This window comes from Psammomys obesus, unplaced genomic scaffold, assembly GCF_907164565.1.
Source record: "Psammomys obesus unplaced genomic scaffold, mPsaObe1.curated_primary_1811, whole genome shotgun sequence".
NCBI lineage: Eukaryota > Metazoa > Chordata > Mammalia > Rodentia > Muridae > Psammomys > Psammomys obesus.
Window position 1 is genome coordinate 1 of NW_026587296.1, and position 13,495 is coordinate 13,495.

Here is a 13,495-nt window from a genome sequence, read left to right on the forward strand (position 1 = left end):
TTTATTTTCAACTCTCTCTCTCTCTCTCTCTCTCTCTCTCTCTCTCTCTTTCTCTGTGTGTGTGTGTGGCTGTGTCACTGTAGCTAAGTGTGTGTAAAATCAGAAGCATTGCCTACCCTGGAGGTGCAATGGAGGCTAAGTTGCAAGCCACCTGATATAGGTGCTAGAAACGAATCCTGGGTACTTTGTCACAGCAGCATGTGGGCCTAACTGATGAGCCTCCCCCGCAGAGGAAACAGCCTTCAACTTTAGTATCCTAATAATCAAAAGCTGAAATATACTAGAACTCATAATTATGAGTCCAAAACTCATAATTCTTGGTTCAAAAACAACCATTCTGTGGATTCCTCCTTGATATTAGAAACTGAACACCCTTGTTGTCTTTGTTCAAGTCATTGCTCTACAATTCTCTAGAGTTATAGAATATATAGAACATCACACAATATCATTTTGAGAAGATCATTGTTTCTAATTTTTCAAACACTTGTCTTTAAAACAAACATATTTAGACCACAGATTTTATGTTTTATTATTTCATATTATTTTCTAGCTTTCTAAAATGTTTCCTTAATAATAGTCCTGTTAGGCCACAGAGGAGAGCTTTGCAGCCAGTCCTGAAGATCTGAAGATACCTGATAAAACAGGATCAGATGAATGGGGAGGAGGTCCCCCCTATTAGTGGACTTGGCAAGGGGCACAGTGGAGATGAGGGAGGGAGGGAGGGACTGGGAGGGAATGAGGGATCGGGACACGGCTGGGATACAGAGTAAATAAAATGTAACTGATGAGAAAAAAAACCCACTGAGAAAAAAAATAATATCTAATATCAAGTTGTACTATGCAAAGAAAAGCTCAACACAAATTTAAATAAAACATACAATGAGTGTTCAGTGGAAAACAAGAAAAGACCTAATAGCAGAAAGGAAATAGAAAGAGTAAAGTCTAGGTACTGACCTCCGATCTTATCATAACTGCCTGGAGCCGCTCCTTTTCTTGATAACTCTACTGACAGCACTTTTCACATCTTTGTTTCTGAGACTATAAATAAGTGGATTAAGCATGGGGATCACAATGGTATAGAAAACAGAAGCCACTTGATCTTTTCCCAAAGAATAGGACTTCTTTGGTTTTAAATAAGTGAAGATCATAGTACTATAAAATATGGTGACTGCCAGGAGATGAGAGGCACAAGTGGAGAAGGCTTTTCGCTTTCCTGAAGCAGAACTGATTTTCAAGATGGTAGAGAGAATGGATACATAAGACATTGATATGGTGAGAAGGGATGCCATTAGCATTGAACCGGAGAAAATGATTAATACCATTTCAATGACATAGGTGTCACTGCAGGACAGGGCTAAAATTGCAGGTGTGTCACAGAAAAAATGATTGATGATGAGAGACCTGCAGAAATTCATCCTGCTTAGACAAAGCATGTTGACAGAGGAATCTACAGCTCCCATCATGTAGGAACCAGTGAGGAGGGCATGGCATCGTCTTGTGGACATGAAAACTGGGTAGTGCAGAGGGTTGCAGATAGCTACATAGCGGTCATGGGCCATGGAGGAAAGAAGAAAACATTCGGCACCTCCAAACAGGACAAAAATATTACAGCTGAATGAAGCAGCCCATGAAAGAAATGTTCTTGATGGAAGTCATCAGGTTCTCTAAGGTTTTAGGTGTAATGACAGTTGAGTAACTGAGGTCAAGGAATGACAGGTGGGTAAGAAAGAAATACATTGGAGTGTGAAGCTGGGCATCTAGACGGATGATCAGTATCATGCCTGTGTTCCCCAGCACAGTGACCAGGTATATCAGGAGAAATAGCACAGAGAGGACCAGCTGGATCTCCCTGGAGTTTGTCAGTCCCATCAGCATGAAGTCAGGCTCACTTGTGTGATTCCAGGGGTTCATAGTGAATAGTCCCACACTGATGAGAAATGAAAAATGATTTTAGTAAGAGTTGTGTTTGGATTAAGAATTACAAATATTTATAGAGTATATTTAGATTTGTATTTCCAAGAAATTCATAATTTATAAAATACTAAAAGATAAGTTGTCAGATATTGATGCAGATGTAAATTAGCATTTGGGAATGTTACGAGACCATCCAGGGTCACAAAGAATGATAATTTACTCCAAATGAAGTGTCTGAACACAGTAGAATTTTCCTCTTAATCAAGATGCTGTGCTTGGAATAAAGCACCCTAAGACATTGGTTTGAGGCAGGTTGCATCTTATTTCTTCCCCATTGACAAGGGTTTAATGTCAAAGTCTTTCAAGACTGGTTAATGTGAAAATAATTCTTGCCGAGGAAATGAAGGAAAGCAAGAAGGCTTGGCTACTTAAAATTCCTAGAATGTAGCAGACTTTGTGTACAAAAAGATTTCATAGTGTGTGTGTTGAGATGGAAGTAGAACATTTGCATTATAGTCTTATACCTTACGAGGTGAGGAAAGTAGAGATTTGCATTCTATGTCATGAACACAAATTTTATCTTAAAATATTTGATGAGAAATGCCAATATTAAATTTTCATTTCAGGCATGATACCACAAAAGATGTCAGTTCACTTTATCATTCCTGTTCCTGTCCCTTTCAATTAAAGTTAGAATTTAAAGTTGGAATATTTCTAACAGGATCTCAAGGGCAGGCTCTTTGTCCTCCCCGCCCCCAGGGGAGGAGCAGTCCTGTTAGGTCACAGAAGGTCACAGAGGAGGACTTTGCAGCCAGCCTTGAAGATACCTGATAAAACAGGGTCAAATGAAAGGGGAGGAGGTCCTTCCCTATCAGTGGACTTGGAAAGGGGCAGGGAGGAGACCAGGGAGGGAGTTGGGGAGGGGGAGGGAATGAGGGAGCGGGATACAGCTGGGACACAGAGTTAACAAATTATAACTAAAAATAAAAATAAATAAATAAATAAATAAATAAATAAATAAATAAATAAATATGTTGCCCCAGGGAGGAAAAAAATTGAAAATGTTGCAACATAAAACTGTCTACCTAGTTAATTTATAACTCATAGACACTGTTTATTTATTTATTTATTTATTTATTTATTTATTTATTTATTTATTGTTATTATTCCTTTTTCATGACTATGAGGGGAAGTTTTTAATTTTCACATTAAAAAGCTGAGCAGTATGAGGTTTTAAAAGAAAATCAATCCCAAAGGACTACTTCATTATGCAGACATTTAACAAAGGCCATGTTATTTCTTTGACAATGTGGGAAATGAAAAGTCTTTATTGTTGCTGTATGCTTATTAGCATTTTCTCTGATGTGTGTTTGTGTAACACATGCTTGAAGTGTGTATGGAAGACAGAAGTGGGAGCCAGATCCGGGAGGATTGTAGTTACAGTCAGGTGTGAGCTGCCTGGCAGATGTTCTGAATTGAACACAGATCTAAAAGAGCAGCTGCTGCTCTTATTCACTACACTATGTCTTTTCCTCCTAAATTAAAATCTTAATAAGCAGCTGTATGGAGCTAAAGCTCAGAGTTTGAATTAAGCATTTTGGAGTACATATATGACATATCTCAGAATTAGAAGAAAGTCTTTTTTTCCACAGTGTTTCCTTCCTGAATACATTTAATAGTCATGATAGGTGATACTACAGGCATTGCAGTTACCTACATATTTAATAAACAACTAGCAAGTGAAAGGAGCTAAGCACAGTTCTGAAGGAAGAACAATTAAAGTAGTGTGAGTCTACACAGATTTTCAGTCCCCAAATTTACAGGATTTTAAACAAAATAAAGTCAGGTTGTATAATTAATCAACAATAATAGGGAACTTCTACAACATATTATTTAATTTCCCTTTAATCTAAAAATAATTTAGCATATTCTAAATAAGTTTCAATCTTAAGTCACTCTGTTGTGATATGTGAGAATTCCAGGCATTAAAGTACTTGATCATTCTAAACCAAATTGAGAAAAAGTACTTAAACAGATTTACCCTGAATGTAGACCCTGACTCTTTCAACACTTCATTTCTGTTTCTGCAAATACCAACACTGTTCATGTTATGACACAAACAAATTGGTCTAAAACCTTCTAAATAAATTTGAGGATACTTACTGTGAGGCAAGGGTTATGAGCACACTTCTTCCAGATGATAGTTTATAAATGCTTTCACATTGAGTTTCCTAGTGTATATAAAGCATGAAAGCTTTTAAAAGAATTGTACAGTTCTATAACATATTGTTTGTTTTTCTTGGAGTGATTATTTTTGTAATTTTGTGCATTCATTTTTTAATAACAATGAAGACAATTGACCACTAACTTTTTTAAATGAGTCTAGGTTAAATGAAAATTTTAATACATTCTGTCTCCAAAGTATGTCAAATACTTAACACTCCTCAGAATACAATGCTTCTCATCCTGATAAGGCAGGACGCCTCATATGAAGTGAGAGTGTCCTTAGGGAACAGTTTCCAGCAGAGGGTGCTTGGCATAATTTCAAGATCAATAGGTGGAGGAAAAATGAGCAATAGCTTGTTTTCTCAGAATTTCTTCCATGAACCAAACCCTCACTGAGTCTTCATTTCTGACACTTTATATTAAAAAAATATCTATTTGCTTTTCAAATAACCTAGTTATTATAGTTTTTGTATTGCATAATGATCAAGTCGTTTTCTAGAGTAAAAAGAAATGTTCAGAGAAATACTTGTTATTTTCAGCCTCATATCATTAAGACGGAAAATTAATTTTTATTGTATTTGAAAGATTTTTTTCTCAAAGGAGTAGACATGTTAATTTTAAAAAAGTTAGACTGCAATAGATTTCAAAAGTAAATAGAAAATTCAAACTTATTCTTGATATTTTGCTAACATAATTTTAATTTTTCTCAATTATCTTCCTTCTGTGGGTACAAAACAATTATGTGAGCACACAATTATATGTTTGCCTAATTTTATTTACTATAGCCAATATTATATTCTTAATATATATTTAAAATTGTAAAAAATAAATTAATAAATATGAGTTTTTAAAAAGAAATTAATAGAGGGCGGGGCAAGATGGCAGCGCCGGGAGGACTCTCATTCTGAGGAGCAGCACAGCAGGATTGGCACAGTGACCAGCAATCAGAACTCGCGGCCATAAAACACAAGTGGTTGTGTTTCTCAGGTGAGAGGATACCCCACGGTGGGGGATTCGATCAGCTTTAACTCACCCGGCAAAACCGCAGAAGATATCCCCGTTCCGCCAGGCGCTTGGTCGCCAGCCCAGAGCTACCCGCCAGCGCGATCTGGTCACTGTCCCAGACTGAACTGTGGGCCCACAACACCACAGACTGGATTTCCCAGTCGGGAGATAACCCCACGGAGCAGGAAACAATTGGGACCGACCCCAGGTTGCCCAGACATCCCCTGGAAAAGACTCGGGTTCCGCGGGTGCCCCAGGAGCCAGCCCAGACCCAGAGCCGGGAGGGACAAAGGCGCCTGCACAGAGCCCTGCCTGCGCGCGTGATTCGCCGCCTCAGATAGAACTGTGGGCACCAGGGCAACAGGGCACCAGACTGCGTGTCTCTGGCAGGAGGAAACCCCCAGCGGAGGGGGTTAGCAGCTCTAATGCTTAGGACACCCAGCACCAAAACACTTCCTGGACTCACGCAGACTCTAGTGCAGGCAGAAGCGCTGTGCTCTGCCGCCATTGTTGCGTTCCCCAGGGGCACTGGGACACACAGCTGCATCCTCGGACCTGCAGGAGCCAGAGAGCCATTACAGCAGCCCTCAGATACTGTGCCAGAGATCGGCCAGTTGTCCCTGGCTGGACTGCCAAAACTGTAGGAATCCCTGATCCTTCAGGGGGGCTGCACCCACAGCGTCTGGACCAGAGTGGTGCCTACAGCTGCCATCCCAGACAGAGACACACAGCTTCTGGTCCAGAGTGAGGCACCCAGCCTCCAGACCAGAACAGTGCCCCCAGGCGCCAACTCAACCTAGGTGCACATTCTCCAGGTCCAGAGCAGAGCAATCAGCCTTTGGCCCAGAGACTTGCTGAGTGCACCTCCCACTTTCTCAGACAGAACTGTGCGCCCCAGGATAACAGACTGAGTTTCCCTGTTGGGAGAAAACCCCATAGCTAGGGAATCAGCAGTTTCTTCAAGAGGACTGTACATGGAAATTTAGTGAGCAGCAGCACACTAAATTTATAACAAGAAACCCAGCAGTGGGGCAGCTGTCTTGAGAAATTTTATGGGTAAGAGGAGATCCCCCCCTGCCTAACACAGACCACAGCTACTACTCAGGGCTATAAACCTGAGGTGAGCAGTGGCATCTCCGGAGAAACACTGGCCATACAGTGACCATAACCAAAAAGCAGAGAAGGACTCCTTCAGGAAAAATCATCTTCCAGCCAAGGGGATACTCCCTACCTCAGGACTCCAGGAAGCACAGAAACTAACAGCCAACACCTAAATCAGCCCAATGGGTAGAGGTCAGCGTAAAAGCACAATCAACAAAAGACAGAGAAATATGGCAACTCCAGAACCCAGCCATCCAGGGGCAAACAGCCCTGGACAATGCAGCATAATAGAAAATCAAGAAGATGACCTTACATATATGTTGATGAAGAGGATAATAGAGGAAACAAATAAAATACGTAAAGAATTAGAGGAAGATAAAACCAAACAGATCATGGCTATCCGTAAAGAAATGGAGGAAGATAAAGACAAGCAAATTAGGGCCATCCGTGAAGAAATACGGGAAGATGCAGCCAAACAGCTTGTGGCCTTCAGAGAAGAAATAATTAAATCACTGAAAGAAATCAAAGAGACAGAGTTGAAGGAACTAAAAGAAAAAGAGGAAAATACAAGCAGACAGGTGAAGGAAGTAAACAAAACAACTCAAGACCTGAAGATAGAACTAGAAAAATTAAAGAAAACACAAATGGAGGAAATAATGGAGAGGAAGAATTGAGGGAAGAAAACAGGAACTACAGAGGTAAGCATAACCAACAGAATACAAGAAATGGAAGAAAGAATCTCAGGTGTAGAAGATACAATGGAAGAAATCGATGTATCTGTCAAAGAAAATGTTAAATCCAAAAAATTCCTGACACAGACCGTCCAAGAAATCCAAGACAATATGAAAAGACAAAACCTAAGAATAATAGGAATAGAGGAAAAAGAAGACTCCCTTCTCCAAGGCCCAGAAAAATATTTTCAACAAAATCATTGAAGAAAATTTCCCCAAGTTAAAGGAGAAGCCAATAAGGATACATGAGGCCTACAGAACACCCAACAAATTTGACCAGAAAAGAAAATCCTCCCGCCACATAATAATCAAAACAGGAAGTATACAGAACAAAGAAAAAATACTAAAAGCTGCAAGGGAAAAAGGCCAAGTAACATATAATGGCAAACCCATTAGAATCACACCTGACTTTTCAACAGAAACTATGAAAGCCAGAAGGGCCTGGACAGATATCATGCAGACCCTAAGAGAACACAGATGTCAACCCAGGCTACTATACCCTGCAAAACTCTCAGTCCTCATAGACGGAGAAAACAAGATATTCAATGACAAAAACAAATATCAACAATACCTACACACAAATCCAGCATTACAGAAGACACTGGAAGGGAAAATACAACCCAAGAAAATTAGCTTCTGTCAAGAAAACACAGGAAATAATTAACCTTACTACAGCAAAACAAAAAGCAACCAAGCACACAAACTTATGAACACAGCCAACATCAAAATCAAAGGATCTAACAGCCACTGGTCATTAATCTCTCTCAACATCAATGGACTCAACTCTCCAGTAAAAAGACACAGATTAACAGAATGGATACGTAAACAAAACCCAGCAATCTGTTGCATACAAGAAACACACCTAAGACACAAAGATAGACATTACCTGAGGGTAAAAGGTTGGAAGATGACTTTCCAAACAAATGGACCCAAGAAACAAGCAGGAGTAGCCATTCTAATATCTGATAAAATAAACTTTCAACCAAAATTAATAAAAAGAGATGAGGAAGGACACTTCATACTCATCAAGGGAAAATTCCACCAGGAAGACATCACAATCCTGAACATCTATGCCCCAAATACAAGAGCACCCACATTTGTAAAGAAACATTGATAAAATTTAAACCACATATAGATCCCCACACATTAATAGTGGGAGACTTCAACACCCCACTCTCAACAAAGGACAGGTCAACAAAACAGAAATTAAACAAAGAAACAATATCTCTGACAGAGGTCATGAATCAAATGGACCTCACAGACATCTACAGAACTTTACACCCAAACACAAAAGAATTTACCTTCTTCTCAGCACCTCATGGAACCTTCTCCAAAATAGACCATATAGTTGGTCACAAAGCAAGCCTCAACAGATACAAGAAGACTGAAATAATCCCTTGTATCCTGTCTGATCACCATGGAATAAAGCTGGACTTCAACAACAACAGAAATAGCAAAAAGCCTACACACTCATGGAAACTGAACAACGTGTTACTAAATGACAGCTGGGTCAGGGAAGAAATAAAGAAAGAAATTAAAGCCTTTCTAGAACTCAATGAAAATGAAGACACAACATACCCAAACTTGTGGGACACAATGAAAGCAGTGCTAAGAGGAAAGTTCATAGCACTAAGTGCCTTCAAGAAGAAATTCGAGACAGCTCATTCAAGCAACTTAATGGCCCACTTAAAAACCCTAGAAAAAGAAGAAGCAGACACACCAAAAAGGAGTAGACGGCTGGAAATAATCAAACTCAGGGCTGAAATCAATCAATTAGAAACAAATAAAACAATTCAAAGAATCAATGAAACCAAGAGCTGGTTCTTTGAGAAAATCAGCAAGATAGACAAACCCTTAGCCAAGCTAACTAAAAGGCAGAGAGACACCACCCAAATCAACAAAATCAGAAATGAAAGGGGGGACATAACTACAGACACTGAGGAAATCCAAACAATCATTAGGACTTACTTCAAAAGTCTATATGCCACAAAATTTGAAAATCTAAATGAAATGGACAATTTTCTTGATCGATTTGACTCACCAAAGCTGAATCAGGACCAGGTAAATCAACTAAATAGTCCTATATCCCCCAAAGAAATAGAAGCAGTCATCAAAAGTCTCCCATCCAAAAAAAGCCCAGGACCAGATGGCTTCAGCGCAGAATTCTACCAGACCTTCAAAGAAGAGCTAACTCCAATTCTCTTCAAACTATTCCACAAAATAAAAACAGAAGGAACATTACCAAATTCATTCTATGAAGCCACAATCACCTTGGTACCTAAACCTCACAAAGACTCAACAAAGAAAGAGAATTTCAGGCCAATCTCCCTTATGAACATTGATGCAAAAATACTTAACAAAATACTTGCAAACCGGATCCAAGAACACATCAAAGATATTATCCACTATGACCAAGTAGGCTTCATCCCAGGTATGCAGGGGTGGTTCAATATATGGAAATCCATCAATGTGATCCACCATATTAACCAACTGAAAGAAAAAAACCACATGATAATCTCCCTAGATGCTGAAAAAGCATTTGACAAAATCCAACATCCATTCATGTTTAAAGTACTGGAGAGATCAGGGATACAAGGCACATATCTAAACATAGTAAAGGCGATATACAGCAAGCCTTTAGCCAACATCAAACTGAACGGAGAGAAACTTAAAGCAATCCCACTGAAATCAGGGACAAGACAAGGCTGTCCACTGTCTCCATATCTCTTCAACATAGTGCTGGAAGTCCTTGCTAGAGCAATAAGACAGTCGAAGGAGATCAAGGGGATACAGATGGGAAAAGAAGAAGTCAAATTATCACTATTTGCAGATGATCTGATAGTATATATGAGTGACCCCAAAAACTCTACCAGGGAACTCCTACAGCTGATAAAAACCTTCAGCAAAGTGGCTGGATATAAAATTAACTCAAAAAAATCAGTAGCACTCCTGTATACAAAAGACAAAAGGGCTGAGAAAGAAATTAGAGAAACAACACCATTCACAATAGCCACAAATGACATAAAGTACCTTGGTGTAACCCTAACCAAGCAAGTCAAAGACTTGTATGAAAAAAATTTCAAGTCTCTGAAGAAAGAATTAGAGGAAGATATGAGAAGATGGAAAGATCTGCCATGCTCATGGCTTGGCAGGATTAACATAGTAAAAATGGCCATCTTACCAAAAGCAATCTACAGATTTAATGCAATTCCCATCAAATTGCCAACACAATTCTTTACAGACCTGGAAAGAAAAATTCTCAACTTCGTATGGAATAACAAGAAACCGAGAATTGCTAAAACAATCCTCTACAATAAAAGATCTTCTGGAGGTATCTCCATCCCTGATCTCAAGCTGTACTACAGAGCAACAGTTATAAAAACTGCATGGTACTGGCATAGAAACAGAATGGTGGATCAATGGAATCGAACAGAAGACCCAGAAATAAACCCACACACTTACGGACACCTGATTTTTGACAAAGATGCCAAAACCATACAATGGAAAAAAGATAGCATCTTTAACAAATGGTGCTGGTCCAACTGGATGTCTATATGTAGAAAAATGCAAATAGATCCATACTTATCACCCTGCACAAAACTGAAGTCCAAGTGGATCAAAGACCTCAACATAAAACCAGACACATTAAATCGGCTAGAAAAAAACGTGGGGAATACCCTAGAACTCATTGGTACAGGAGAAAACTTCCTGAACAGAACACCAACAGCACAGGCTCTAAGAGCAACAATCAATAAATGGGACCTCATGAAATTGAAAAGCTTCTGTAAAGCAAAGGACACCGTCATCAAAATAAAGCGACTGCCTACAGATTGGGAAAGAATCATCACCAACCCTCTATCTGACAGAGGACTCATATCCAATATATATAAAGAACTAAACAAGCTGAAAAGCAACAAACCAAGTAATCCACTTAAAAAATGGGGAACAGAGCTAAAGAGAGAATTCTCTTTAGAGGAATATCGAATGGCAGAGAAGCACTTAAAGAAATGCTCAACCTCATTAGCCATTAGGGAAATGCAAATCAAAACAACCCTGAGATTTCACCTTACACCCATCAGAATGGCCAAGATGAAAATCTCAAGGGACAACACATGCTGGAGAGGTTGTGGAGAAAGGGGAGCCCTTCTCCACTGCTGGTGGGAATGTAAACTGGTACAACCACTCTGGAAATCAATCTGGCGCTTTCTCAGACAACTAGGAATAGCGCTTCCTCAAGATCCAGCCATACCACTCCTAGGCATATACCCAAAAGAGGCGCAAGTACACAACAAGGACATTTGTTCAACCATGTTTGTAGCAGCTTTATTTGTAATAGCCAGAAGCTGGAAACAACCCAGATGCCCCTCAACTGAAGAATGGATGCAGAAACTGTGGTACATCTATACAATGGAGTATTACTCAGCAATGAAAAATAAGGAAATCATGAAATTTGCAGGTAAATGGTGGGACCTGGAAAGGATCATCCTGAGTGAGTTGACCCAGAAGCAAAAAGACACTCACGGTATATACTCACTCATATAAACATACAATATAGAATAAACCCACTAAAAGCTGTACAGCTAAACAAACTAAGCAAAAGAGAGGACCCTAACTAAAATGTTCAATCCCCATTCTGAAAGGCAAAGAGGATGTACATCAGAAGAAAACGAAAATAGGAAACAACCCCGGAACCCGCTACAGAGGGCCTCTGAAAGCCAGAAGAAAACAGGAAACAACCTTGAAATCTGCCACAGAAGGCCTCTGAAAGCTTCTGCAGTATAGACTGTCAAAGCAGATGCTGAGCCTGATGGCCAACTGATGGGCAGAGTGAATGGAATTTTATGTAAGAAGTGGGAAATAGTAAGAGCTGGAGGGGACGGGAACTCCACAAGGAGAGCAACAGAACAAGATAATTTGAACACAGGGAACTTCCCAGAGACTCATACTCCAACCAAGGACTATTTGTGGAGATGACCTGGAACCCCTGCACAGGTGTAGCCCATGGCAGTTCAGTGTCCAAGTGGGTTCCATAGTAATGGGAAGAGGGACTGCCTCTGACATAATCTGATTGGCCTGCTTGTTGATCACTTCCCCCTGAGGGGGGAGCAGCCTTACCAGGCCACAGTAGAGGACAATGCAGCCACTTTTGATGAGAACTGATAGACTAAGATCAGAAAGAAGGAGAGGAGGACCTCCCCTATCAGTGGACTTCGGAGTGGCATGCATGCAGAAAGGGGAGGGAGGGTGGGATCGGCAGGGGAGGAGGGAGCGGCTCATGGGGGGATACAAAATGAATAAAGTGTAATTAATAAAAAAAATAAAAGATTTAAAAAAAAGATTTAAAAAAAAATTAAAAAAAAGAAATTAATAAATGTAATGAGAGTATATATAGCTGATATCTAATGTGAGATAAATTTATTCATATATTAGAGAGTGATTAACTCAGGGTAACTAGGATAGCCTTATATTTTTACCATTTCAATATCTCTTCATATTACATTGAAAATTTTGCAATATGGTAAGATTTTGGTTAGAAACTTAAAGTACAAGAATGAACCAAAATACATGTGATCAGAAGAATTTTCATTCAATTTCTTTTCATTTATAAATTTGTTTCTCTGTAATCCCTGAAATATATTTTGAATTGAAGTAAATTAAAAGTTACTACTTTTTAAGAATTAATTTATTTTTTATTGATTACAGTTTATTTAATTTGTATACCAGCTCCCTCATACCCTCCAAATCTCACCCTCCCTCATCTCCCATGCCCCTCCCCAAGTCCACTTACAGGGGACCTTCCCTCTTACCTTAGGCTATCAGGTCTCATCAGTACTGGCTGCATTGTCTTCCTCTTCGGCTTGGTAAGGCTGCACCCCTCTCAAGGGGAGGTGATCAAAGAGCCAGCCACTGGGTTCATGTCAGAGACAGTTCCTGTTCCCTTACTAGGGAACCCATTTGGAGATTGAGCTGCCATGGGCTACATTTGTGCAGGGGTTTTAGGTTATCGCCATGCATGGTCCTTGTTTGGAGTATCAGTCTCAGAAAAGATCCCTTTGCCCAGATTTTTTTGGTTCTGTTGGTCTCCTTGTGGAGCTCCTGTCCCCCCCAGGTCTTTCTATCTTCCCCTTCTTTCATAAGATTCCCTACACTCTGCCTAATGTTTGTCTTATGACTCTCAGCATCCGCTTCGATACCTTACTGGGTAGAGTATTTCAGAGGCCCTTTGTGGTAGTCTCCTGTCCTGTACTTTTGATTTATACAAAAAATGCAGTTTAAAGATGGACAAAAGGATGCACACTTTAAGAATGCTGTTGAATAAGAGGAACATTACAAAGCTATTCAAGATCTAACACACTGGGTGTGAAAGTGGCATTGTTTAAAAGGCCAATGCAACACATTTTAAATGTAGTGTCTTTTCTCACTTTTCAACAAGTAGAAGACATGCACATCCTACTGGTAGAGCACACAGGATAAAAAAATGAGGTTTTAATAATCTAGTATGGGAAAAAACAAGAGAT

General features: G+C 39.7%; 1 pseudogene; it reads right to left on the minus strand.

Annotated features, from left to right (window-relative positions):
• Positions 1 to 965: 965 nt before the first annotated feature.
• LOC129673828 (olfactory receptor 8H1-like) lies at positions 966 to 1,911 on the minus strand (annotated as a pseudogene).
• Positions 1,912 to 13,495: the final 11,584 nt, after the last annotated feature.